General features: G+C 44.6%; 1 long non-coding RNA gene across 1 annotated transcript in view; it reads right to left on the bottom strand.

The window, feature by feature from the left end:
• Positions 1-3,409: 3,409 nt before the first annotated feature.
• The window catches only part of LOC137633315 (uncharacterized), a 39,691-nt gene continuing 16,106 nt past the window's right edge, over positions 3,410-26,994 (bottom strand). The window contains exons 3-4 of the long non-coding RNA XR_011042171.1: positions 18,531-18,801; positions 3,410-4,192 (exon numbers count right to left, since the gene is read on the bottom strand). This is a non-coding gene — a long non-coding RNA (uncharacterized lncRNA). The remainder of the gene's footprint in view (positions 4,193-18,530; positions 18,802-26,994) is intronic.

Consider the following 26,994-nt stretch of genomic DNA (forward strand, 5'->3'; position numbering starts at 1 on the left):
AGACTAAAACTGGGTAACAATGCCCTCAACTTTCTGCTACTTGTCCATTAAGGAGCCTAAGGTTAGACCAGCTGTTGTGCAGCCACCACAGGGCAGATAGAGAACGTATCAAGTCTCCTGTGTGTCACGTCTTGCAGGTAGTGGGCTGTGAAGGTCGTCTAACGCTTCCACACCCCAGCTTGCAGGACCTGCGTCACTGAATAGTTCTTCTTGAAGGCCAGGGACGTAGCTATGCCCCTAACATCATGTGCTCTAGGGCGATGTGACGGAGGGGGGGGTCAGGATTCAAGGCTAGGTGTATTACCTTGCGAATCCAGGCCGAGATGGAATTCCTAGTGACCCTCCTCTTCGTTTTCCCAGTGCTCACAAACAAGGCTTACACCTGGGGACGAACTGCAGCTGTTCTTTTAACATACAACCTCAGACTCCTTACTGGGCACAGTAGGAGATGGTCTGGGTCATCTGTTACAGAATGAAGACTCGAAACCTGGAAAGAGTCGAACTGAGGGTCCGGCACTTCCGGATTCTGAGTCTTGGCAACAAACTCAGGGACGAACCTGAACGTTACCTCCCCCCATCCCCTTGAATGGGCGATGTCGTATGAGAGACCATGAAATTCGCTGACTCGTTTGGCCGAAGCCAAAGCTAGCAGAAACACCGTCTTCCAAAAAAGGTGGCGATCTGAAGCCTGGCGCAATGGTTCGTAGGGAGGTCTCTTCAGAGACCTGAGAACTCGAACCACGTTCCATGGAGGAGGTCTCACTTCCGACTGAGGGCAGGTAAGTTCATAACTCCGTATGAGTAGAGAAAGTTCCAGTGAGGAAGAAATGTCCACTCCTTTGAGCCTGAAGGCTAGACTTAAGGCTGAGCGATAGCCTTTCACTGCCGAGACTGAAAGGCGCATTTCTTCCCGCAAATACACGAAGAACTCCGCTATTGCTGGAATAGTGGCATCGGGTGGAGAGATACCCCTTCCACGACACCAACCACAGAAAACTCGCCACTTCGCCTGGTAGACCCCTGCGGATGACCTGCGCAGGTGTCCAGACATCCTATTCGCAACTTGCTGCGAAAATCCTCTCTCAGCGAGGAGGTGCTGGATAGTCTCCAGGCGTGAAGTTGAAGCGAAGCTACGGTGTTGTGGAAGACGTTGGCGTGTGGTTGTTTGAGTAGCTCGTGACGTGCAGGGAGTTCTCTCGGGAGCTCCGTAAGGAGTTGCAGAAGGTCCGGAAACCATTCTGCGTGATGCCATAGCGGAGCTATCAGGGTCATCGATAGATTGACCGATATTCTGGTCTTGTTGAGCACCCTCCTCATCAGACAGAACGGGGGAAAGGCATAAACGTCGATGTTGTCCCACTGTTCTTGGAAGGCATCTTGCCAGCGAGCCTTGGGGTCCGGGACTGGGGAACAGTACAGCGGGAGCTTGAAGTTCAGCGCTGTAGCGAACAGATCCACAGTCGGGGAACCCCACAAAGTCAGGACTTTGTTGGCTACTTGACGATCCAGACCATTCGGTACTCACTATCTGCGTCGCTCTGCTCAGACTGTCGGCGAGCACATTCCTCTTGCCTGGAATGAAGCGAGCCAATAGTGTAACCGAGTGGACTTCGGACCATCTCAGTATCTCTACTGCAAGATGGGATAGCTGTTGTGAAAAGGTACCTCCCTGCTTGTTGATATAAGCCACCACTGTGGTGTTGTCGCTCATCAACACCACAGAGTGGCCCGCCAGGACTTCGTCGACTTCTGAAGTGCCAGGAACACGGCCTTCATTTCTGGCAGGTTTATGTGAAGGTACTTTCCTGATTCTGACCACAGGCCTGAGGTCCTGTGGTTCAGAACGTGGGGCCCCCACCCTTTCTTTGATGCGTCCGAAAACAACATCAAATCCGGGGGAAGGACGAGAAGATCCACTCCCTTTCGTAGGATCTCGTCTGCCACCCACCACTGAAGGTCCGTCTGTTCCGTAGGACCCATAGGGATCAGAGTGTCCGGGGAATCGTGTCCTTGATTCCACCGAGACTTGAGTCGCCACTGGAGAGATCTCATTCTGAGGCAACCATTGGGAACCAGATGGGTCAGGGAAGAGAGATGGCCGAGGAGACGTAACCACGCTTGGGCTGGAAGCTCTTCTCGTTTGAGGAAAGGCCTTGCGACCTTCCTCAGCCTTGCTATCCTGTCATCTGATGGGAAGACTTTGTTGAGATTGGTGTCTATGACCATGCCTAGATATACCAGTTTCTGAGAGGGCTGCAGAGAGGACTTCTCGAGATTTACCATGATCCCTAGATCCTAGCAAAGTTCGAGAAGCTTGTCTCGGTGGCAAAGAAGGGTTGCCTCCGAGTCTACTAGGATCAGCCAGTCGTCCAGGTAACGGAAGAGACGGATACCGATCCAGTGAGCCCAAGATGATATCGGGGTGAACACTTAAGGAGCTGTGGAGAGACCGAAGCACAGCACCTTGAACTGGTAGATCTTGTTGTCTAGGCAAAATCTTAAGTACTTCCTTGAAGACGGGTGGACTGGGATCTGGAAGTACGCGTCCTTCAGGTCCAGTGTACACATGAAGTCTTGTGGTCTTACTGCAAATCTGACCGTGTCTGCCGTCTCCATGCTGAACGGTGTCTGTTTGACAAGCCCGTTCAGGGTAGAGAGGTCGATGACTGGTCTCCAGCCTCCAGACGCTTTCTTTACAAGAAAGAATCGACTGTAGAAGCCTGGGGACCCGTCTGCCACCTCTTGGAGAGCGTCCTTCTTCAACATGGTCTCGACTTCTGCCCGGAGGGCCTGCCCCCTTACCGATCCCATGGTAAGGGAGCTCAATGACACTGGCTTCGCTGTCAGGGGAGGTAGAGATGTTGTGAACGGGACGCGATATCCCTGGCCGATCACGGAAATCGTCCAGGTATCTGCCCCGAGTTGCTGCCACCTTGTCGCGCAACTTTGTAGGCATCCCCCCACTGGTGGACATGCAGGGGGACTACCAATCCTAGCGCTTACGGCCTTGGCCGCTCCCTCTAGAATTTTTACCTCCCCTGGAGGACTTCCTGCCCTTCCTGTCCTTGACAGGAAAGAGCTAGACACCTTTGGCTTTGCTGCTGTCGTCTTCTTCGCATTCTTAGCTGGACGGGGCTGTTGGGTTGCTGGAGGTTTGTAGGGCCTCGATGTCAGAGCCCTATGGAGGAGGGAATCCTGGTTGGACTTCCTCCACCTCTCAGCAGCAAGCTCCACGTCCTTAGGCTCAAACAAACTCTTACCGAGTACAGAAGAATGTCTGAGCCTGCTCACGTCGGAAGTATTCACAGGTGTGTGTGTGTGTGGGGGGGGGGGGTAGCAAGCTACTCCTCCCTTCCCCCCGCTAACTAGCGGTGGGGTAGTAAACCCTCGTTAAAATTCTAATGGCTCGTCATTTCAGCTACGCCGAATAGCGTGGTTTGTATTTTAGTTACGGAACAAATTAAAGTTTCCCTAAAATGTAAATGTGTCCTGCCTATTAACAATATTATCAAAACACAGATGGTCCTCAACTTACAAACCTTTGGATATACGAACACAAATCCAACTGAAGTCATAAATCTGAGATATTGTATAAAAAGTTCGTAATGAAATTCAGTAATAAATATTATACAATTTGATAGAGTACGCAAAACGACACTTGCAACATGAAACGGGACTAATTGTGGAGACTTTTGCAGCTTAAAATTGTAGGCGTGTGAGTTGAGTGAAATTATAACGAAATTCGACTTATAAACAGCTACTTAGCACCTATTCAGTTTATAAGTTGAGGACTCATAAAATAGTATAATACCGTATGAAGAACATAATGCCAAATAATTTCTAATACAAAGAGCAAAAAATAAGGTAAATCACATTGAACTTTAGATGCTCTTTGTTAACTAAACAGTTAAACACCTAATAGTTTTTAAACTATACGACCTATTAGACTTTATGAACTAACACAATAATACTTTTTTACCACTACACTATTTTAGTTCTCTTAAGACCAATAACACAATGTTAAATGAAAGAGGTAAGTACAGTACATAAATTTTAAAAAACACAAATTGGTCCACTGGTTCAACTGGGCCACTCAGATGTGTTGTCTGAGTAAATCTAACTTCGTTGGAGTCTTCAGCGACAAGAGGGAGACAGTCCGTACGTGGGAATCGACATCCTGAACGAAGGACTTCTGTAAAGGAAAATAAGGTTCTTTAGAAATGTTATTAGCTGTCAGCAAGTTCAGTACAGTCAACAACACACACTCAAATAGCTAATCACTTTATCATAATAAAAACTATACTTTAATAAAATGAAGCATAATGATTTAAAAAAAAAATTGCACTGAAGATCCTAATTAAAATGTTTCATTATAACCAGTTTCACTGTTACTTGGAGAATGCATTATTATATACTTACAGGTGAAATATATTATTTCATAATTTTATAATACTGTACATTTTTCATCAAAAACAAAATTATTCAAGTTAGCTTATTTTGAGGAGGCAAAAACCTCTAATCACTGTATCATATTCATAGTATCACAGTAGTACAAACTTGAACTACAATCTATAAACTACTGTATTCGCCTAATAGGGTATAAATCATATAAGAAATAAATTTAACGATTTAAATAGAAGTAGTTATTAGTTAAGTATATTCCGTAAAACACACACACGAGAAAGAGAGAGAGAGAGAGAGAGAGAGAGAGAGAGAGAGAGAGAGAGAGAGAGAGAGAGAGAGAGAGAGAGAGAGAGAGAGAGAGAGAGAGAGAGAGAGAGAGTCCCCTTAAAAACAAATCAAGAAAACAAAATAAGATGAAAATGGTACTAAAGCTGATTAGATGAAATTTCAATCTTTTCAAATTTTGTGATACAAGAAATCAAAGAATTTTTAATCAGACAACAATTACGGTATTATAATTACACAGAAAATTTGGCTTTAAGAGGAATCCGACGCAAAATTTAATTTGCGAAAGTGTATTTGCGGCAACGTCATTGCGACACTTTTTCAACTTTAGCATAATTGCGTTAAATGTCGATGAAATGGCCGTTAAGTCATCAATGCAATACACAATGGCAAAACTGGTGACGGATGTACCCAGGACTGAGTGTGACTTATTTTGAGGACTTAAGGTTGAAATCATCTTGCTTGAATTGTGTATCAAGTATTGTGCAGGGGAAAATTCATAATTTCTATCGTATATCAAAATCAATTAGGGAAGATAAACTACAAATCTCAAAAATATAATTTGTATTTTTCCTAGCTATACAAACATGAGTCATTTTAAAAGGGAGTCTTCCTTAGGTGGGAGGAAGTCCCAATGGCAGGAAAAGACTGTCTGTTTGACCCTCGGCCCAGAGCCTGGCCCTGATACGAGGTAGGGGCATACCTAAATACTCAAGTTACGTTATCCCTGCTCAGCAAAGAAAGTAATATGCTTTGAAACAGACAATCACATGTATTATAAAATCGTAGCTATATTCTATAAGGTTCGATTCAAAGAAATGTCCTCACCTGCTTGAGTGTCTACCAGTGCTAATACTCCCAAGCCCACAAGAGTTAGGATGGGGCAAAAGGTTACTTACATTTGGCATTAAGTACTAATAAGTAACAGATGAGTTCACACAAGGATAATTGTGCTGCAGAAGCATAGTTTCTACATTGACTACTGGACAGCCACTACAGGGCCTATAGTAGAGGTGTCCTGGGTCTTGTAGGTGCCTGGTGGTTCTTGTGGAAAGCAATGTTTGTGACATGACCACGGATGTCATGAGCCCTGGAAGACGCTTCTCCCAAAGGGGTTTATAAACCTCACAATAGTCTCTAGCAGTCAAAGAGAAATGGTACTTTCTGTTACTCTTTTCTCCTTTCATCAAATCTTGACAAATAGATTAGAGACACCGGAAACACAAAGTATAGATTTTATCAAACAGAGAATCACTGCCCCCACAGGGCATAGTAGTTAATCCACTACATCATCAGTTTCCTCCTCGAGCGATGAAAGATAGAGTCAAATCACTTGTCACAAAAACGTGGATTTTAGGTTTTACAGGAAGCTATGGTTGTGGCTAGCCCATGAATATTGTGAGCCGTTGGAGTTGCCACAGTAATCATGTCTCCAAAGGATTTGAAAGCTCTATTAATAGCCTCTCTATCAGTGTCTACCGAGTGGTTATTGCAAAATGCTAAGGTTGTGGCAACAACACGAAAGTTATGGGCTTTGGTAGGGGCCCCATACGATGCTTCTTAAGATATAAGCCCTCGTAACCACTTCTCAAAACCAGAAAGGGATTGTGATCTCAGACCCTCCCTTCTTGTTTGACTTGTGCTAACAAACATGATATGGAAGGTCAGGCAGTAAAAAAAAACAGTCCTCTTAAGGTATAAGCAAACTACCCTAACGGGACAAAGTAGTGAACATGATATTTTGATTATAAAATAAATTTTTGAATATACTTACCCGGTGAATATATAATAGCTGACGTCTCCGGCGGCTCGACAGAAAAACACAAAAACTCGCGAGCGATCGCTATGAAGGTTGCGGGTGTGCCCACCAGCGCCAACTATCGGCCAGATACCGCATATACATGTAAACAGCTCCAGTTCTTCTCATCCCGCTGGGTCTCTATCGGGGAGGAAGGGGGGGCCTTTAATTTATATATTCACCGGGTAAGTATATTCAAAAATTTATTTTATAATCAAAATATCATTTTTAAATATCTAACTTAGCCGGTGAATATATAATAGCTGATTCACACCCATGGTGGTGGGTAGAGACCAGTATTAATACAGTTTACAGCATATATGCTTAGAGTTTTTGACAGTTATATCATAACAAAACCCAAATATATATAGGTACCTGGTAAGGAAGTTGACTTAGACGATTACTCTGCCTTGTTAGTCTGTCTTCCTCACGAAGCCCAGCCATCCTCTTAGGATGCTGAAAGACTCCCAGGAGCTGAAGTATCAAGGGCGGCAACCCATACAACAGGACCTCATCAAACCCCTAATCTGGGCGCTCTCAAGAAATGACATTTGACCACCCGCCAAATCAACCAGGATGCGAAAGGCTTCTTAGCCTTCCGTACAACCCAAAAACAAGATTAAAAACATTTCAAGAGACAGATTAAAAGGATATTGGAATTAAGGGAATGTAGTGGTAGAACCCTCACCCACTACTGCACTCGCTGCAACGAATGGACCCAGTGTGTAGCAGTCCTCAATAAAGAGTCTGGACATCTTTTAAGTAAAATGACGCGAATACCGACTTGCTTCTCCAAAAGGTCGCGTCCATAATACTTCGCAGAGATCTATTTTGCTTAAAGGCCACGGAATTTGCTATAGCTCTTACTTCGTGCGTCTTAACTTTAAGCAAGCATCGGTCTTTTTCATTCAAGTGAGAATGAGCCTCTCAGATTAAAAATCTGATAAAATATGACAAAGCATTCTTTGACATAGGTAATGATGGTTTCTTAACTGAGCACCATAAGGCCTCAGATCCACCTCGTAAGGACTTAGTACGAGCTAAGTAGAACTTAAGAGCTCTAACTGGACACAGTACTCTTTCAAGTTCGTTGCCTACTATCTCTGACAGGCAAGGTATATCAAAAGACTTAGGCCAAGGACGAGAAGGCAGTTCATTTTTGGCTAGGAAACCAAGTTGAAGTGAACATGTGGCTTTCTCTGTGGAAAAGCCGATGTTCTTACTGAAGGCATGAATTTCACTGACCCTTTTAGCCGAAGCCAAGCACACTAGGAAAAGCGTCTTGAGGGTGAGATCCTTCAGGGAGGCTGAATGTAATGGCTCAAACCTGTCTGACATCAGGAACCTTAGGACCACGTCTAAGTTCCATCCAGGAGTTGCCATACGACGTTCCTTAGAGGTCTCGAAAGACTTAAGGAGATCTTGGAGATCTTTATTGTTGGAAAGACTCTCGGAGTCTGTGTTACGCTTTTGTTAGGCGGCGAGCAGTTATCCGATGACTGCATAGGGTCAGAGCTGTCCTAATGGCTGTAACCAGGACGCTGGACCTGTCCTGAAAGGACTGACTTTCGCTTAAGGGCTTCGAAACCTTGTGACAGGTTTCTTATGCGAAAAGCCTTCGGATGACGAGGAGAAACAACGTCTCTCTCGTCTTATGGTAGGGGAGATCTTGGTAAGATACACCCGATACCATAGAGGGATAAATGTCTGTTCGTTGATCAAGGCCTCTCGAACCCATAAGTCGTTTGACATTACTTCTCCCCTGGGCTTGGGAGCATGCAAGAGGTCCCGGACTAGGTGAACGACAGGCACGAACAGACGAACCCTCGGACGCAACACTGTAACACTTTGCGCATATCACTTTATCACTTCGATTTTCTGTTTTGCACTTATTTCACTGAAATCGAAACTTTTACTGATTTCTACCTGAAACACGCAATTCTACCCTTCATTAAAAGGTAGTAATTGCGAAATCAGTCGTATAATGCAAGCTCATTAATACCAGCAAAAAACAGAAAACATATTTTAAGATAAAAAAAATCAGTGGCTGGGAAAGAGACTAAACACTAGTTCATATAAACTACGTTTTCAATCTCTCACCGCACATAGCCTGGGGACGAGAATAAAAAAACTAAAAACGTTTTATCGTTCCTCCCCGTACAGAGACTAGGGACGAGAGTAACTCGAGAACAACGTTACCCGCTTGAACGGAACGTTTTCTCTCCTCTCTCTCCCTCCGTCTCTATCTCTCTCTCTCTTTCTCTCTTGATTTCGCACCTAAGAGAAGAGCCCAATTATATTTCGTCAAAAAAACATGTTATTTGACTAAAGGAAACAACTGAAAGGTTTTTCAAATAAAAAGTTCCTTTAAAATAGAATTTAAAACATTTAAGCTAAGAAAGAATGAACAAAACGTCAGAATCGATTTACTCTTACTGCAAAGTGAAACCGTGATACACTCTCTCTCTATCGTAACGATAGAGCGCATGTTGAACGTCCTGAACGTCAACAACTGCGTAGCATAAATAAACTAAACGTTAGTTCATCTTTGAAAACAGTACGAAGACTATCAAAGAAATTCTTTCATAAAATATTACATTTAAAAAGTTTTAAATCCTTAGCTCTTTAAAAGCTAATTACGATATAAAGGGCTCAACGTTGATTAACTTCGGTTTCCAAGTTAGGACCGCCTACTCTCAGGAAAGGTCGCATATAAACAAAACATTAAAATTTATTTTTATATGTTTATAATAAATGGAAAGTTAATCGAAGAGGCCTAATAAAGGCGGAGAGATATAAAATATATAGAGGAAAATCTATAAATAATTTATAACGTGATAAGATAATTACTAAAAGCCTAAACACACTTCCGTCTAAGGGAAGGGTCGGCCATTTAAAAGTGAAAGAGAGTCCATACTCTCTTTGTCACCATAATTAAATCTATCCAAAATGAGTTCAAGATTTAAGATGAAGATAAAACACCTGCATTGCGAAAGCTCAAAACTAGAATATAGTACTTCACCAAATAGATGTGAAGAACTCCAGTTTAGCAACAGCGAGTAAAGTACGTCTTGTCGACACGTCGACAGAGAGAAAATTGAGTCTTTGTTTACATGAGAGCTGGGTATCTGGTCGACAGATGGCGCTGTTGGGCACACCCGCAACCTGTGTAGCGATCGCTGGCGAGTTTTTCCGTAGAGTTGTCTGTCGAGCAACAGAGTTGCAGCTATATAATCACCGGCTAAGTTAAATATTGAAAAATGTTATTTTCCTTAGTAAAATAAATTTTTGAATATACTTACCCGATGATCATATAGCTGCAACTCTGTTGCCCGACAGAAAATCCTACGGTCGGGATACGCCAGCGATCGCTATACAGGTGGGGGTGTACATCAACAGCGCCATCTGTCAAGTAGGTACTCAAGTACTCGATGTCAACAAAGAACCAATTTTCTCCTCTGTCCACTGGGTCCCTATTGGGGAGGAAGGGTGGGTCCTTTAATTTATGATCATCGGGTAAGTATATTCAAAAATTTATTTTACTAAGGAAAATAACATTTTTCAATATTAAACTTACCCGATGATCATATAGCTGATTCACACCCAGGGGGGTGGGTAGAGACCAGCATTACATGTTGACATTATTATGAGCTAAGTATTCCGTATTTCATTTTAGCAGTTATTCAAAATAACAAGCATAAAATAAATAAGTACCTGGTAAGGAAGACGACTTGAACAATTACTCTGCCTTTTTAAGTACGTCTTCCTTACTGAGCCTCGTGATCCTCATAGGATGCTGAGCGACTCCTAGGAGCTGAAGTATGAAGGGTTGCAACCCATACTAAAGGTCCTCATCAAAACCTCTAATCTAGGCGCTTCTCAAGAAATGATTTTGACCACCCGCCAAATCAAGTAGGATGCGAAAGGCTTCTTAGCCTTCCGGACAACCCAAAAATATTTCAAGAGAAAGATTAAAAAGGTTCTGGAATTAGGGAATTGTAGTGGTGGAGCCCCCACCACTACTGCACTCGTTGCTACGAATGGTCCCAGAGTGTAGCAGTTCTCGTAAAGAGACTGGACATTCTTAAGATAAAAGACGCGAACACTGATTTGCTTTTCCAATAGGTTGCGTCGAATATACTTTGCAGAGATCTATTTTGTTTAAAGGCCACGGAAGTTGTGACAGCTCTAACTTCGTGTGTCCTTACCTTCAGCCAAGCTTGGTCTTCCTCATTCAGAAGGGAATGAGCTTCTCGTATTAACAGTCTGATAAAATAGGATAAAGAATTCTCTGACATAGGCAAAGATGGATTCTTAACTGAACACCATAAAGCTTCAGACGGGCCTCGTAAAGGTTTTTAAAATAGAACTTAAGAGCTCTTACAGGACATAATACTCTTTCTAGTTCATTTCCAACCATACGATAAGTTTGGAATATCGAACGATATTGGTCAAGGCCGAGAAGGCAGCTCGTGTCTGGCTAGAAAACCAAGTTGTAGAACATGTAGCCGTTTCGGATGAGAATCCGATGTTCTTGCTGAAGGCATGAATCTCACTGACTCTTTTAGCTGTGGTTAAGCATATCAGGAAAAGAGTCTTAAAGGTGAGATCTTTCAGGGAGGCTGATTGAAGTGGTTCGAACCTGTCTGACATAAGGAATCTTAGAACCACGTCTAAATTCCAACCAGGTGTAACCAAACGACGCTCCTTCGTGGTCTCAAAAGACTTAAGGAGGTCCTGTAGATCTTTATTGTTGGAAAGATCTAAGCCTCTGTGACGGAGGACTGATGCCAACATGCTTCTGTAACCCTTGATAGTGGGAGCTGAAAGAGATCGTTCTTTCCTCAGATATAAGAGGAAGTCAGCTATTTGAGTTACAGAGGTACTGGTCGAGGATACGGATACTGACTTGCACCAGTTTCGGAAGATTTCCCACTTCGATTGGTAGACTCTAAGGGTGGATGTTCTCCTTGCTCTAGCAATCGCTCTGGTTGCCTCCTTCGAAAAACCTCTAGTTCTCGAGAGTCTTTCGATATTCTGAAGGCAGTCAGACGAAGAGCGTGGAGGCCTTGGAGTACCTTCTTTACGCGTGGCAGACGTAGCAGGTCCACCCTTAGGGGAAGTGTTCTGGGAACGTCTACTAGCCATCGAAGTACCTCGGTTAGTTATTCTCTCGCGGGCCAGAGGGAAGCAACTAGCGTCAACTTTGTCCCTTCGTGAGAGGCGAACTTCTGCAGTACCTTGTTGACAATCTAGAACGGAGGGAATGCATATAGATCTAGATGTGACCAATCTAGTAGAAAGGCATCTATATGAACTACTGCTGGGTCCGGGATAGGTGAGCAAAGTATTGGGAGCCTCTTGGTCATCGAGGTTGCGAAGAGATCTATGGTTGGCTGGCCCCAGGTGGCCCAAAGTCTCTTGCATACATCCTTGTGGAGGGTCCAAGATGTTGGAATTATTTGTCCCTTCCTACTGAGACAATCTGCTATGACATTCAAGTTGCCTTGGATGAACCTCGTTACTAGTGAAAAGTCAAGACCTGTTGAAAAGGAGAGGAGGTCTCTTGCGAACTCGTACCATGTCAGAGAGTAGGTCCCTCCTTGCTTGGAGATGTACGTCAAAGCAGGGTGTTGACCGTGTTCACCTCCACCACTTTGCCTTGAAGGAGAGACCTGAAGCTTTTCCAGGTCAGACGTACTGCCAGAAGCTTCTTGCAGTTGAAATGCATTGTCCTTTGACTCGAGTTCCATAATCCCGAGCATTCCCTACCGCCTAATGTCGCACCCCAGCCTACGTCCGATGCGTCCGAGAAGAGAACGTGGTTGGGAGTCTGAACAGTCAGGGGAAGACCCTTTCAAAGGTTGATAAAGTCCTTTCACCAAGTCAGACCAGACTTTATCTTTCCGGAAACCGGGATCGAGACCGCTTCTAGCGTCTTGTCCTTTTCCTGTGAAAAGCTAGATGATATAGAAGAGGACGGAGGTGTAGTCTTCCAAGTGACACAAATTGAACCACGGATGACAGTGTCCTAACCAGACTCATCCACAGCCTGACAGGGCAGTGTTCCTTCTTCAGCATCTCCTGGATGGATAGCAGGGCTGGGGGTTGATCGTCTTGTTCAGCAATGTCCTCATCAGAGGGTTCCTCATCCGAAACTGATGAGGAAACGGCAACGGAGTGGGCAACGTCTGACTCGCTGAATCCGGTCGCACTGGTGGATGCGTGACGGAGCCGGACACAAGATCATGGTACTGCTGCACAGTCTGTGAACTGTCAACCATGGGGACGCGAGGAAGTACAGCGTCAACCCGAAACTGTCTAGACTGTCTGGGTTGTGCAGTCAACCCCCTACAGGGTTGCTGAGGTTGCCGCACTGCGTCACAACAAGTCACCTCTGCTGGTTGTTGAACGTCTTCCTAGTGACACTGAACGTCCACAACCACCTCCGAGAGTCGCTTAACGTCAACGTGCGACTGGCAACCCACACTGGGTCGCACCGGTGGAGGAACCATCTCAACTGGCGGACGTGAGTAGGATACCTCAGCGTCAACAGGGCGTACAACCAACCGGTAGGAAGGTTGTTGGCTAGAAGGTTCTTCTCCGTAAAAAATCCTCTAACAAGGACACAAGCTTGGACTGCATGTCTTGCAACAAAGCCCATTAGGGTCTATGGGAGCAGGTGTGGCAACAGACGGGGTTAGCGACTGAAGCGGAACCATTTACCATCCCTGGAAGCCTTGTTATGCTTTAATTAAAGTCCATAGGAGGCTAAGCAGCTTAAGGCTCCTCTCCAAATGACAGAGTCCTCAAAGGAATATCAGAAGGAGGGAGAACAGCACTTTGTCATCTACAGGAACCATGTCCGAGAAAAGCTAGGTTATCTCAGTGAGGGTCTCACTGGTGCAAAAGCAGCAGACCAGAAGGCAACGTTATGTAACTGCTTGACAGTCTGTGAACTGTCAAAAACTGAACTGTCAACCACAACAGGTGCGTGAGGACATACAGCACTGGTGCATTAGTAGCAGACCAGAAGGCAACGTCATGTAACTGCTTGACAGTCTGTGAGCTGGCAACAACCAAAGCTGTGTGGGGAAGCCTCAACTCCTGACTGACTAGTCTGCTGCGGGCGAGTGGCGGTAACCACAGTGGGTTGCGGAGGCTGACACACCGTGTCAAAACACGGCAGCTTGTGGTAGCTCACGCACGGCAACGGAGTGCTCCGTGTGTCTGTGGGAGTCAGCATGCGTCTGGCAGGGTCGACTGCGCATGGGTGGAGGAGCTCTCACAACAAGAGTGTGGGAGCAGGCAGCCATGCTGGGCGCACAACCGTGGCAGGTTGTAGGCAAACGGGTGCATCGTCAACCTTCTCCGCAGTCGGAGTGTGGGAGCAGGCAACAACCAAAGCGGAGTGGTGGTGCGTGGTGGGGACTGCCGTGGGTTGCGGAAACTAACGCATCGCGTCAAAACACGGCAGCTTGACTCCACCTTCCCACTGCTGATGCGGTAGCTCACGCATGTTAACGGAGGGTGCCGCACGTCGGCTAACGTTAACATGCGTCTGGCAGGGTCGATTGCGCATCGGAGGTGGAGCTCTCCGCAGCCGGAGTGTGGGAGCAGGCAGCCTCAGCGTGAGCTGGGCGCACAACCGTGGCAGGTTGTAGGCTAACGAGAGCAGTGTCAACCTTCTCCGCACGAAACTCCTGCATAACCGCAGCTAACTGAGTCTGCATAGACTGCAGTAAAGACCACTTAGGGTCTACAAAAAACGGCAACAGACGGAGCTACTGTCCGTTGTGACTGAGGGTCTAAAACAGCTGGTGCGGCAACAGACGGAGTTACTGCCTGTTGCGGTACCACCTTGCCTCTCTTGGGAGGTGTGCAGTCGTCGGATGACTGCAGCGAGTCTGAACTGACCCAGTGGCTACACCTAGGCCGTTGGACTTGCGCGAAAGGGACCGACTTGCACTTAAAAAGCTGCAAGATGTGGTCCATGGTTTCTTACGAGAAACCTCTTCCGCAGACGAGGAATAAATGGGCTCTCTCGTCTTTGTGTGGGTGGGGCGATCTCACGTCGGCTAACGTGGGTAGATACGCCCGAAACCATGGAGGGAAAAACGTCTGTTCGTCGATCAAGGCCTGTGGAACCCATAAGTCGTTCGACATTACTTCTCCCCTGGGCTTGGGAGCTTGTAAGAGGTCCCGGACTAGGTGAACAACTGGCACGAACAGACGAACCCTCGCACGCAACACTGTAACACTTTGCGCATATCACTTTATCACTTTAGATTTTCTGTTTGCACTTATTTCACTGAAATCGAAACTTTAACTGATTTCTACCTGAAACACGCAATCCTATCCTTCATTAAAAGGTAGTAATTGCGAAAACAGTTTTACAATGCAACAGAAAAACATAAAAAAAAAAGATAAAGAATTCAGTGGCTGGAAAAGAGACTAAACACTAGATCAAATAAACTACGTTTACAATCTCTCACCGCATAAAGCCTGGGAACAAGAATAAAACCCTAGAAACGTTTTACCTTCTTCCCCTACAGCGACTAGGGAGAAGAGTAAAAAACGAGAACAACGTTACCCGCTTGAACGAAACGTTTATTCTCCTCTCTCTCCCTCCGTCTCTATCTCTCTCTCTCTTCTCTCTTGATTTAGCACCTGAGAGAAGAGCCCAATTATATATCGTTAAAACATGTTATTTGCTAAAGGAAAAAACTGAAAGGTTTCCCAAATAAAAAGTTCCTTTATTTAGAATTTAAACCATTTAAGCTAAGAAAGAATGAACGAAACGCTAGAATCGGTTTACTCTTACTGCAACGTGAAACCGTGATAAACTCTCTCTCTATCGTAACGATAGAGCGCAAGTTGAACGTTCTGAACGTCAACAACTGCGGAGACTAAAAAAAAACTAAACGTTAGTTCATCTTTGAAAACAGTACGAGACTATCAAAGAAATTCTTTCATAAAACATTAAAATAAAAAAAAAGTATTAAATTCTTAAAAGGTTAAATACGATATAACGGGCTCAATGTTAATTAACTTCGGTTCCAAGTAAGGACCGCCTACTATTAGGAAAGGTCGCATATAAACAAACATAAAAATTAATTTTTTATAAGTTTATAATAAATGGAAAGTTAATCGAAGAGGCCTATAAAGGCGGAGAGATATAAAATAAATAGATCTATAACTTGTTAAGCAAAATTACCAAAAACCTAAACACACTTCCGTCTAAGGGAAGGGTCGGCCATTTAAAAGTGAAAGAGAGTCCATACTCTCTTCGTCACCATAATTAAATCTATCCAAAACGAGTTCAAGTTTTGAAATGAAGATAAAACCCCTGCATAGCGAAAGCTCAAAACTGGAATAGTGTACTTCACCAAATCGTTGTGAAAACAAATCCAGTTAGGGACGGCGTATTTAGTAGGTTTTGCCATTGGCACGACAGAGAGAAAATTGGTTCTTGTTGACATCGAGTACTTGAGTACCTACTTGACAGATGGCGCTGTGGATGTACACCCCCACCTGTATAGCGATCGCTGGCGTATTCCGCCCGTAGGTTTTTTCTGTCGGGCAGCGGAGCTGACAGCTATATGATCATCGGGTAAGTTTGATATTGAAAAATATTAAGTTGTCTTTTCCTACTGAGAATACAGACTCCAACCCCCAGTCACAGATGCAAAGCCACCATAATAGACCCCCACCCCCAACAAAGCATAAATTATCACCCGTTTTTATTATTCATAATGCGTTCATGATATGAAATTATTCAGACAATCTATAACCAAGCAGGTCTGTCAATCCCTAGATTGTTCAGGTATGGATGGAAAATCAACTGTTGAATAAGAAAACGAATAAATTTTTGAACACACTAATACATTTGCCTCCGGTGCAAGTACTGTAGATCGGCGTCAAATACATGCCTGAACCCTAAGCCAAGAAGATTAAGGCAAATGCAGTAGTTTTAAGGCAATGCAGACACTAAGAATAGACACTGGTGCACTGTGGTAATTATTAAGGAAAGATCAAGGCCCTATGTAGAAGGCTGTGGATCGTCAACAGAGGATTCGACTGTTGTTGTTGTTATTGTTGTTGTTTGATATGCACTTTAATAAGAAACTGGTCAAGAGTTCGTTGAACAGTGTTCTTTTTTCAAGGTTTATGCGATAGGGAGCAAAATCATATCAACAATACTCTGTTTACTACATGTGAGTATTATCGTGATACTGACGAGACCTTGAAAACAGCTGACAAAAAAAAAGCAAAATAAAAACAATCTGTAATTGATGTTATTATACATCTTGAATTGTTAATAGAAAAGTACGAAAAATTATTAAACGAAGTTCAGATAACATAGAAAACCATGATTATTTAGACATCTTTCAGTTCATATATGTTAGGCTCTTGGCTAAAGCTACGGATCAGCTGACGAAATTGAATGACGTCTTAATCCCTGACTACAATCGAACATAGATTTAAGCAAATAAAAGTTTATGTTGTGTAGTGTTTATCTGATACTTTCTAAAGAAACACAGATTTCTGTTAAATCGGTTCTATGTGTGTATAGTAAAGTACCTTTGAGATAGAGAGAGAGAGAGAGAGAGAGAGAGAGAGAGAGAGAGAGAGAGAGAGAGAGAGAGAGAGAGAGAGAGAGAGAGAGAATGTAGTGATATACCTAATAATAACAACTTTAAAAGAAAGGTATGAAAACCATATAAAGTTAATTGTAAATAAATAAGCATGACATTAAAAGGAAAAAATGTAACGATCTGCTATCTAACTACCAAAATGAAAGAAAAATAAATTGCTATTATGTTTGATACGTGTAGTAGCATTGTGCGTTCCTACATACTAGAAAGTACATGTACTGTTCATTGTTTTTTTTTCAAGTTGAATAAGAACTTGTTGATATAACATTAATTGTAAATAAATGATTATTAGATTAAAAGGAAAAATATGTAACGATCTGTTATTTATTTACCGAAAGGAAAGAAAAATAAATCGCTAATGTGTTTGAGATACATACGTTGTAGCATTGTGCGTTCGTACAAACAATAGTTTTGTTTATTGTGTTTTTAACTTAAAAATGTACTTAATGATATAAAATTCATTGTAAGTAAATAATCATGAGATTAAAATAAAAAATTATATGAGAGAGAGAGCCTTACCTTACCTTATTCTATGTTTGGGTTCCCCCAGGTCCCTCAGTGTGAGGCACCTCGTATATCCACCAGAGAGTTGCTAATGCATCTTCCGGTGTATTTTGCATCTTCCAGTCTTGGATGGTCTGGGATGCATCTTAGGTATATATCGAGCTTATTCTTAAACACATCTACGCTCAGAGAGAGAGAGAGAGAGAGAGAGAGAGAGAGAGAGAGAGAGAGAGAGAGGGGGGGGGGAGGCGACAGCTGACAGTGGTGAGGAGAGTGATGCATCATATTGTGAATGTAGATGGATAATAACTTATTTTAGCATAAAATAAATACAAGTAGAGTTAGAATGCGTGTTTTTGTTGTTTCTGTGATCTGCAAACACATCAATGTGTTTGTTTTGAGTTTCATAGTAACAAAATCCCAAAATAGACAGACTCCCAATGTCCAGGAATGTAACATCCCCTATTACCATTATTTCTTTTGGAGAAATTATGTTCAGTTAACACATCTCCATGAACATAACCTTCGTGTTAACGGGGAGTTAACTGTATCTATTCATTGTTAAAATTTGGTGAAAATCCAATGTGCCAATTTCTTTTGACATAATCTTTAAAATTGTGAAAAAATGCAAATTCGGATCTAAAATCTTGATCTGGTACTGCATCATCTCTAATAGTTAATGGAATTGTCAATGTGGTGAAAATTCTGTCAAAATCCATTGAGTAGTTTTGACGTAGTCCTGTCCACTGACACACAGTCAAATAAATAAATAAATAAACTGACTTGATTTTATAACCTCCTCAAATGACAAGGGTTTGTCAGTATTTGCGTAGGAACAAACTGATAACAATATTATGATTCCAGTTATATCAATGCCTTACCGTCACATGCTCAGTACTGTATCCAGATGACAAAGACTTGGGTACATGCTAACGTCGCCTATGCCTCATTCTTTGTTTCCTTCTACTCTTAGAGTATTTGCATCTTGTCAATTTTTCATATAGAAAATCACAGCCAGCAGATCACAAGTGCAAGGGAAGGAATAAGGGGCAGCCCAACCCCAGATCTACGAGGTCCAAAATTCAGGTCTCAAGTTGGAGCCAGAAGTAATTCTATTTCTATCCTTCCTACATTCAATTTCAGCTGATCAGCCTGGAATAAAATATCAGATTAGGGGTATTTCAATCTCTTGCCAACTCAAAGGGTAATACAATAGTCTTACATCTACAAAATCTATTACCTGTTCTATTTAATGGTCTACAAAATATCTGCTGCTGTGCTGCACTTCAAGATGAATGTAGGTAAAGTAATTTTTCTCTAAAATTCAAATCATATTACAAAAAATAATTTGATGACATCCCTCAATAAGTTCTACTTGAGACTAACACATCTGTATTATCTAAATCCCTTAAATATCTGATTGATTTTTACATGCGGGTTGTCTCAAGATTTTTTGATATATAAATACTTTAACCCTACAATTGGATACAACTTGTGCCAGGCAATGGTTGCTGATGATTCAGTAGGTAGACCTATAGGCTCCCTAAATCTCCAATCCTTAGCTCACAAGGATGGTGAAGTTGCAGACACTACAAGAAACTATTGAGCTTGAGCGTGTCTCGAACCCCAGTCCAACAGATAGTCAGGCAGCGATGTATCCAGTAAACTACTTCAATCTAAAATGCTACCTTTAGAATCCTCATAAGAAAACAATTAAAATTGAAATGGTATGTCAAGGGGGAAGGCAAAAGAGATGAGAAGTAACTGCTATTATTCTGAGACTGTTATATAGATCATAATCTAACACAAGCGTGAGAGCCTTCGATTAAAAGTTCATCTTTGCGAATATGGCGCTGATTACTTTCTTGAATAATGTTATTTTTATTAGTAAAATAAATTTTTGAATATACTTACCCGATAATCATGTAGCTGTCAACTCCGTTGCCCGACAGAATTCTATGGAGGGATACGCCAGCTATCACAATACTAGAAGGGGGTGTACTTACCAGCGCCACCTGTGGCCAGGTACTAAAGTACTTCTTGTTGACACCTCCTCAATTATTCCTCGGTCCACTGGTTCTCTATGGGGAGGAAGGGAGGGTCGATTAAATCATGATTATCGGGTAAGTATATTCAAAAATTTATTTTACTAATAAAAATAACATTTTTCAATATTAAACTTACCCGATAATCATGTAGCTGATTCACACCCAGGGGGGTGGGTGAAAACCAGTGTACAAGATTAAAGGATAGCTAAGTATCCCATATTTCATATAACAGTTATCTCAAATAACAATGAAATAATAAGTACCTGGTAAGGAAGTCGAATTGAACCGTTACTCTGCCTCTTTTTTAAGTTCGTCTTCCTTACTGAGCGCAGCGTTCCTCTTGGAGGCTGAATCAACCCAAAGGTGCTAAAGTATATAGGGTTGCAACCCCTACTAAAGGACCTCTACAAAACCTCTAACCCAGGCGCTTCTCAAGAATGAATAGACCACCCGCCAAATCAAAAGGATGCGGAAGGCTTCTTAGCCTACCGTAACAACCATAAAAACAACAATAAAAGCATTCAAGAGAAAGGTTAAAAAAGGTTATGGGATTAAGGGAATGTAGTGGCTGAGCCCTCACCTACTACTGCACTCGCTGCTACGAATGGTCCCAGGGTGTAGCAGTTCTCGTAAAGAGACTGGACATCTTTAAGATAAAATGATGCAAACACTGACTTGCTCCTCCAATAGGTTGCATCCATTATGCTCTGCAGAGAACGGTTTTTATTAAAGGCCATCGAAGTAGCTACGGCTCTTACTTCGTGGGTCCTTACCTTCAGCAATGCAAGGTCTTCCTCCTTTAAGTGAGAATGGGCTTCTCTAATCAGAAGCCTTATATAATACGAAACCCCGTTCTTGGACATGGGCCTCGAAGGTTTCTTGATGGCACACCATAAGGCTTCTGACTGTCCTCGAATAGGTTTAGACCTCTTAAGATAATATTTGAGAGCTCTGACAGGGCAAAGAACTCTCTCTAGTTCGTTACCTACCATGTTGGAGAGGCTAGGTATTTCAAACGATCTAGGCCAAGGACGTGAAGGAAGTTCGTTCTTTGCTAGGAATCCGAGCTGAAAAGAACATGTTGCAGATTCGGTCGTGAAACCAATGTTCTTGCTGAAGGCATGAACCTCACTGACTCTCTTAGCTGTTGCAAGGCAGACGAGAAAAAGAGTCTTGAGGGTAAGGTCCTTGAAGGAAGCTGACTGGAGAGGTTCGAACCTAGGTGACATAAGGAACCTTAAGACTACGTCTAGGTTCCAGCCTGGAGTGGAAAGACGACGCTCTTTAGACGTCTCAAAAGACTTAAGAATGTCTTGAAGGTCCTTGTTGGAAGAAAGGTCCAAACCTCTGTGGCGGAGAACTGAAGCCAACATACTCCTATACCCTTTAATCGTAGGGGCTGAAAGGGATCTCTCATTCCTAAGATGTAGAAGGAAGTCAGCTATTTGGGTCACAGAGGTATTGGTAGAGGATATTGAATTGGCTCTACACCAGCTTCGGAAGACTTCCCACTTAGATTGGTAGACTCTACGAGTGGAAACCCTTCTTGCTCTGGCAATCGCACTGGCTGCCTCCTTCGAAAAGCCTCTAGCTCTAGCGAATCTTTCGACAGTCTGAAGGCAGTCAGCCGAAGAGCGTGGAGGTTTGGGTGCAACCTGTCTACGTGAGGTTGACGTAGAAGGTCCACTCTTAGAGGTAGAGTCCTGGGGATGTCGACTAGCCATTGAAGTACCTCTGTGAACCATTCTCTTGCAGGCCAAAGGGGAGCAACCAGCGTCAGCCGTGTCCCTTCGTGCGAGATGAATTTCTGCAGAACTTTGTTTATTATCTTGAACGGTGGGAATGCGTAAAGGTCGAGATGGGACCAGTTCAGTAGAAAAGCATCCACATGAACTGCTGCAGGGTCTGGAACAGGGGAACAGTACAGCGGAAGTCTCTTGGTTATGGAGGTGGCAAACAGATCTATGGTAGGTTGACCCCACAAGGTCCAAAGTCTGTTGCACACACTCTTGTGGAGGGTCCATTCCGTGGGAATGACCTGATTCCTTCTGCTTAGGCGATCTGCTGAGACGTTCATATTGCCCTGAATGAACCTCGTGACCAGAGTGAGGTTTAGACCTCTTGACCAAATGAGGAGGTCCCTTGCGATCTCGTATAGGCTCCTCGAATGGGTCCCTCCTTGCTTGGAGATGTAAGCCAAGGCTGTGGTGTTGTCTGAGTTCACCTCCACCACTTTGCCTAGCAGGAGGGACTTGAAGTTCAACAGGGCTAAATGAACTGCTAGAAGCTCCTTGCAGTTGATGTGGAGTAATCCCTGTTCCTCGTTCCACGTTCCCGAGCATTCCCGTCCGTTCAAGGTCGCACCCCAGCCCGAGTCCGATGCATCTGAGAAGAGATGAAGATTGGGGGTCTGAATAGCCAACGATAGGCCCTCCCTGAGAAGGAGATTGTTCTTCCACCACAGGAGAGTGGTCTTCATCTCTTGGGTGATTGGGATAGAGACTGCTTCGAGAGTCGAACCCTTGTCCCAATGAGCTGCAAGATGGAATTGAAGAGGGCGGAGGTGGAGTCTCCCTAGCTCGACGAACAGGGCCAGTGATGAAAGGGTCCCTGTGAGACTCATCCACTGTCTCACCGAGCAACTGCTCCTCTCCAGCATGCTCATGATGCACTCTAGGGCTTGGCTTATCCTGGGGGCCGATGGAAAAGCCCGAAAATCCTGACTCCGAATCTCCATTCCCAGGTACACAATGGATTGGGAGGGAATGAGCTGAGACTTTTCTATGTTGACTAACAGACCCAGTTCTCTGATTAAGTCCAAAGTCCAGTTGAGATTCTCCAGACAGCGACGACTCGTGGAGGCTCTCAACAGCCAGTCGTCTAAGTAGAGGGAGGCTCTGATGTCCGATAAGTGTAGGAATCTTGCTATATTCCTCATCAGATGAGTGAACACCATAGGAGCTGTGCTTAGGCCAAAACACAGGGCTTGGAATTGGTAGACAACCTTTCCAAAAACGAATCTCAGGAAAGGTTGGGAGTCTGGATGAATAGGAACGTGAAAGTAGGCATCTTTCAAGTCCAACGAGACCATCCAGTCCTCCTGCCTGACCGCTGCTAGGACCGACTTCGTCGTCTCCATCGTGAACGTCTGCTTGGTGACATACGCGTTGAGCGCGCTGACGTCCAGCACCGGTCTCCAACCTCCTGTCTTCTTGGCCACAAGAAAGAGACGGTTGTAGAAGCCCGGGGATTGATGGTCCCGGACTATAACCACTGCCTTCTTCTGCACAAGTAGCGACACCTCCTGGTGCAATGCTAGCCTCTTGTCCTCTTCTTTGTAGTTGGGAGAGAGGTTGATGGGAGATGTGGTCAGAGGTGGTTTGAGGCAGAATGGAATCCTGTAACCGTCCCTCAGCCAACTGACAGACTGGGCGTCTGCACCTCTCTTCTCCCATGCTCGCCAGAAGATCTTGAGTCTGGCTCCTACTGCTGTCTGGAGATGCGGAGAGTCAGTTTTTTCCTTTAGATGTCTTGGAGCCTTTCCTAGACTTGCTCCTGTAAGAGTCTGGACGGGAGCTTCCTCGGCTGGGGGCTCTACCACGAAAGGGCGGTATGAACCTCGTAGCAGGGGTATCAGCCACTGGGGAGCGATAAGTCTTGGGGACTGAGGTAGCAACCTTAGACTTACGAGCCGATGAGGCTACAAGATCGTGTGTGTCCTTTTGTATCAGGGCAGCAGACAAGTCCTTAACCAGCTCTTCGGGGAAGAGGAACTTCGAGAGCGGAGCAAAAAGGAGTTGTGACCTTTGACAAGGTGTAATGCTGGAGGAAAGGAAGGTACACAGCTGTTCCCTTTTCTTCAAAACCCCTGATACAAACATCGACGCAAGCTCACCAGATCCATCCCTAATGGCCTTATCCATGCAGGACATTAATAGCATGGCAGAATCCTTGTCCGCAGGAGAGGTCTTCTTGCTGAGGGCCCCCAGGCACCAGTCTAGAAAGTTGAACATCTCAAATGCTCTAAATACTCCCTTCAGTAAGTGATCAAGGTCTGAGAAGGTCCAGCAAACCTTAGAGCGCCTCATTGCAGTTCTCCGAGGCGAGTCTACCAGACTTGAGAAGTCAGCCTGGGCAGAGGCAGGTACTCCCAAGCCTGGTGCTTCTCCTGTGGCATACCAAACGCTCGCTTTCGAAGTGAGCTTAGTCGGAGGGAACATGAAAGAAGTTTTGCCAAGGTGTTGCTTAGTCTGCAGCCACTCCCCTAAGATCCTTAACGCTCTCTTAGAGGACCTTGCTAGGACTAGCTTAGTATAGGTGGACTTAGCTTGCTGTATGCCCAGCGAAAACTCAGATGGCGGAGAGCGGGGAATAGCAGAGACAAAGTGGTCTGGGTAAACCTCCCTAAGCAGAGCCAAGACCTTACGAAAGTCAATAGACTGTGGAGAAGGCTTGGATTCATCCACGTCTGACGAGGGATCCAGGTGTGCCGCCTCATCATCAGACGCCTCATCACCAGAGTGTAGCGAAGAGATCGGACAAGAATGCTGAACAGCAGAGTCAGAACGAGTAGGAACAATATTAGTGGTTTCCTCTTCAAGTAACTGTTGAGGGAAAACCTGAGGCTCAGACTGCAAAGGCTGAATAAAAGACGAAGCAGAAGGAAGGCGCATGGGTGGAGGAGGCTGACTCCTAGCATGAGTGGTTGAACCCAAGGGTTGCGCTTGCTGAGCGGTTGGCGGAAGCGGAGTAGCAAGTTCCTGTTCCTGTGGTGTGAGCGGAGCGCGATGAGGTAGAGGCTGCGCAGAACAAGGTAAATGTCTCGCAAGCTGAGGCTCCTGAGGCGCAAGGCTAAGTTGTAGTGGTGCTTGCCTTGTGGAGGGTTGAGCTCGCTGCAGCGAGAGCTGAGGAGACTGACTCATGGACGGGAGAGGTTGTTGTACCTCAACCGAGTGTTGCACCACTGGTGGAGCAGCAAGTGGAGGCGGAGGAAGAGAGGTATAATCCTCCTGATCCCATTGTAAAGGTTGCCTTAAAGAAGGCGGAGGCTGAACACCACTGGGAACAGCAAACTCAGAACGTGGCTCAACATCGTACGCCTGGCAGGTGGTACTGCGATCAGGCGGAGCGAGCGCAGGCGGAGCGAGCGCAGGCGGAGCGAGCGCAGGCGGAGGGAGTGTAGGCGGAGGCGGAGGCGCAACACTCTCAGCCCGACACTCACGCATCAAGTCCGAAAGCTGTGCTTGCATAGACTGTAGTAGAGTCCACTTGGGGTCGGCAGAAACTACAGTAGGCTGAGGTAAAGCCTTAACAGTCGAGCTCTGTTGTGGCAGAACCTTACTCCTCTTGGGCGGAGTGCAGTCGACAGATGACTGCGGCGAGTCAGAGCTGAGCCAATGACTGCAACCTGGCTGAGCACTCGCGGACTGGACTCTGCGTTTAAGTGGTCTCGAGACCTGAGACCAACGTTTCTTCCCTGACAGTTGATCAGCGGACGAGAAAAAGACGGGCTCAATCGTCTGCAGGTGGGAGTGACGGTCTTTGGAAGACACGCCCGCAACCACCGAGGATACTTCTGTGCGCCTAACAAGGCCTGCCGAACCCTTATGCCCTTCGACATTGCTTCTCCCCTGGGCTTGGGAGCTTGCAAGAGGTCCCGGACTGGGAGGACGACTGGCTCGCACAGAAGTATCCTCACGCACCACACTGGCACTGACACTAGCACTTGGCACTGCACTGACACTAGCACTCGTCACAGCACTGGCACTAATTCCACCCACTGCACTCTTGACCTTAAGTTCCTTGACTTCGGCCATCAGAGACTTATGATCACTTACCACTGACTCTACTTTATCACCTAAGGCCTGAATAGCACGCAAAACAACAGACATATCAGGCGGAGGGCAAACAGTAGGTTCGGGGGTAGCCACTACAGGGGTAGGAAAAGGTAGGGGATCATGAGGTGAGGAAAAAAGTGAAGAGTGAGAAGAACTCCTCCTAACTCTACCTCTCTCTAACTTAGTTGAATATTTCAAAAGACGGACAAATTCCAGTTCCGAAAGTCCGGCGCATTCCTCACATCGATTTTCTAACTGACAGGGCCTGTCCCTACAGTCAGAACAAGCGGTGTGAGGATCTACCGAGGCCTTCGGAATACGCCTATTGCAAGACCTACATCGTCTATGGGAGGGGGCTTGCGAAATGTCAGACATCTTGAATCCAAAGAGTTAGCCAAAGGGGGTTCCAAAATCAAGCAAAAGATCGTTAACCGTTAATCAGGACTATATAAAAGCTATCTAGCTAATATAAGAAGGTTTCCAGTAAAGCGACAGCCGAAATCTGAGAGAATACTTCACCAATTAGCCGTGAAAATACTCGAAGATCATAAGCGTATCCCAGAACGTCTTGCCGGAAGCACGACAGAGGAATAATTGAGGAGGTGTCAACAAGAAGTACTTTAGTACCTGGCCACAGGTGGCGCTGGTAAGTACACCCCCTTCTAGTATTGTGATAGCTGGCGTATCCCTCCATAGAATTCTGTCGGGCAACGGAGTTGACAGCTACATGATTATCGGGTAAGTTTAATATTGAAAATTCACTATTATTATTACTATTATTATCATCACTTGCTAAACTACAATACTAGTTAGAAACTCAGGGTGTTATAAGGCCAAGGGGTCCACGGTGAAAATAGCCCAGTAAGGAAACAAAGACACAGATAGAATAGTGTCCCTGAGTGTACCCTAAGACAGAGAACTCTCACCCCAGACAGAGGAACACCATGGTACAGAGGCTATGGCACTACCCAAGAGTAGGGAACATTATTTTGATTTTGGAATGTCCTTCTCCTAGAATAGCTGCTTACCATAGCAAAAGAGTCTCTTCTACCCTTACCATGAGGAAATTGGTCAATGAACAATTACAGTGCAGAAGTTAACCCCTTGAGTGAAGAACCTTTCAGCTATCATAGTGTTGTCAGGTGTATGAGGAAAGAGGAAAATGCGTAAAGAATAGGCCAGACTATTCGGTGTATGTGTAGGCAAAGAAAAAATGAGCCATAATTAGAAAGGAATACAGGGAAAGTACCCTATAACTCTCTGGAGGTAGTATCTCACCAAACCGTTTTTTAGCATTGTTGGAATTTTCTCATTCTTGAATTGGTGAAATCACTTGAGCAAACTTTCCCAAAGAATATATCTTTCCTGATTACGTTATGTCATCAAGTGTAATAAACTAAACTAAGATCAAAGTCCACCTTAAGACTTTAGAGATATTTCACTCATTCACCTAATAAAGT

The sequence above is a fragment of the Palaemon carinicauda genome, chromosome 42 (assembly GCF_036898095.1).
Source record: "Palaemon carinicauda isolate YSFRI2023 chromosome 42, ASM3689809v2, whole genome shotgun sequence".
In the NCBI taxonomy this organism is placed as follows: Eukaryota; Metazoa; Arthropoda; class Malacostraca; order Decapoda; family Palaemonidae; genus Palaemon; species Palaemon carinicauda.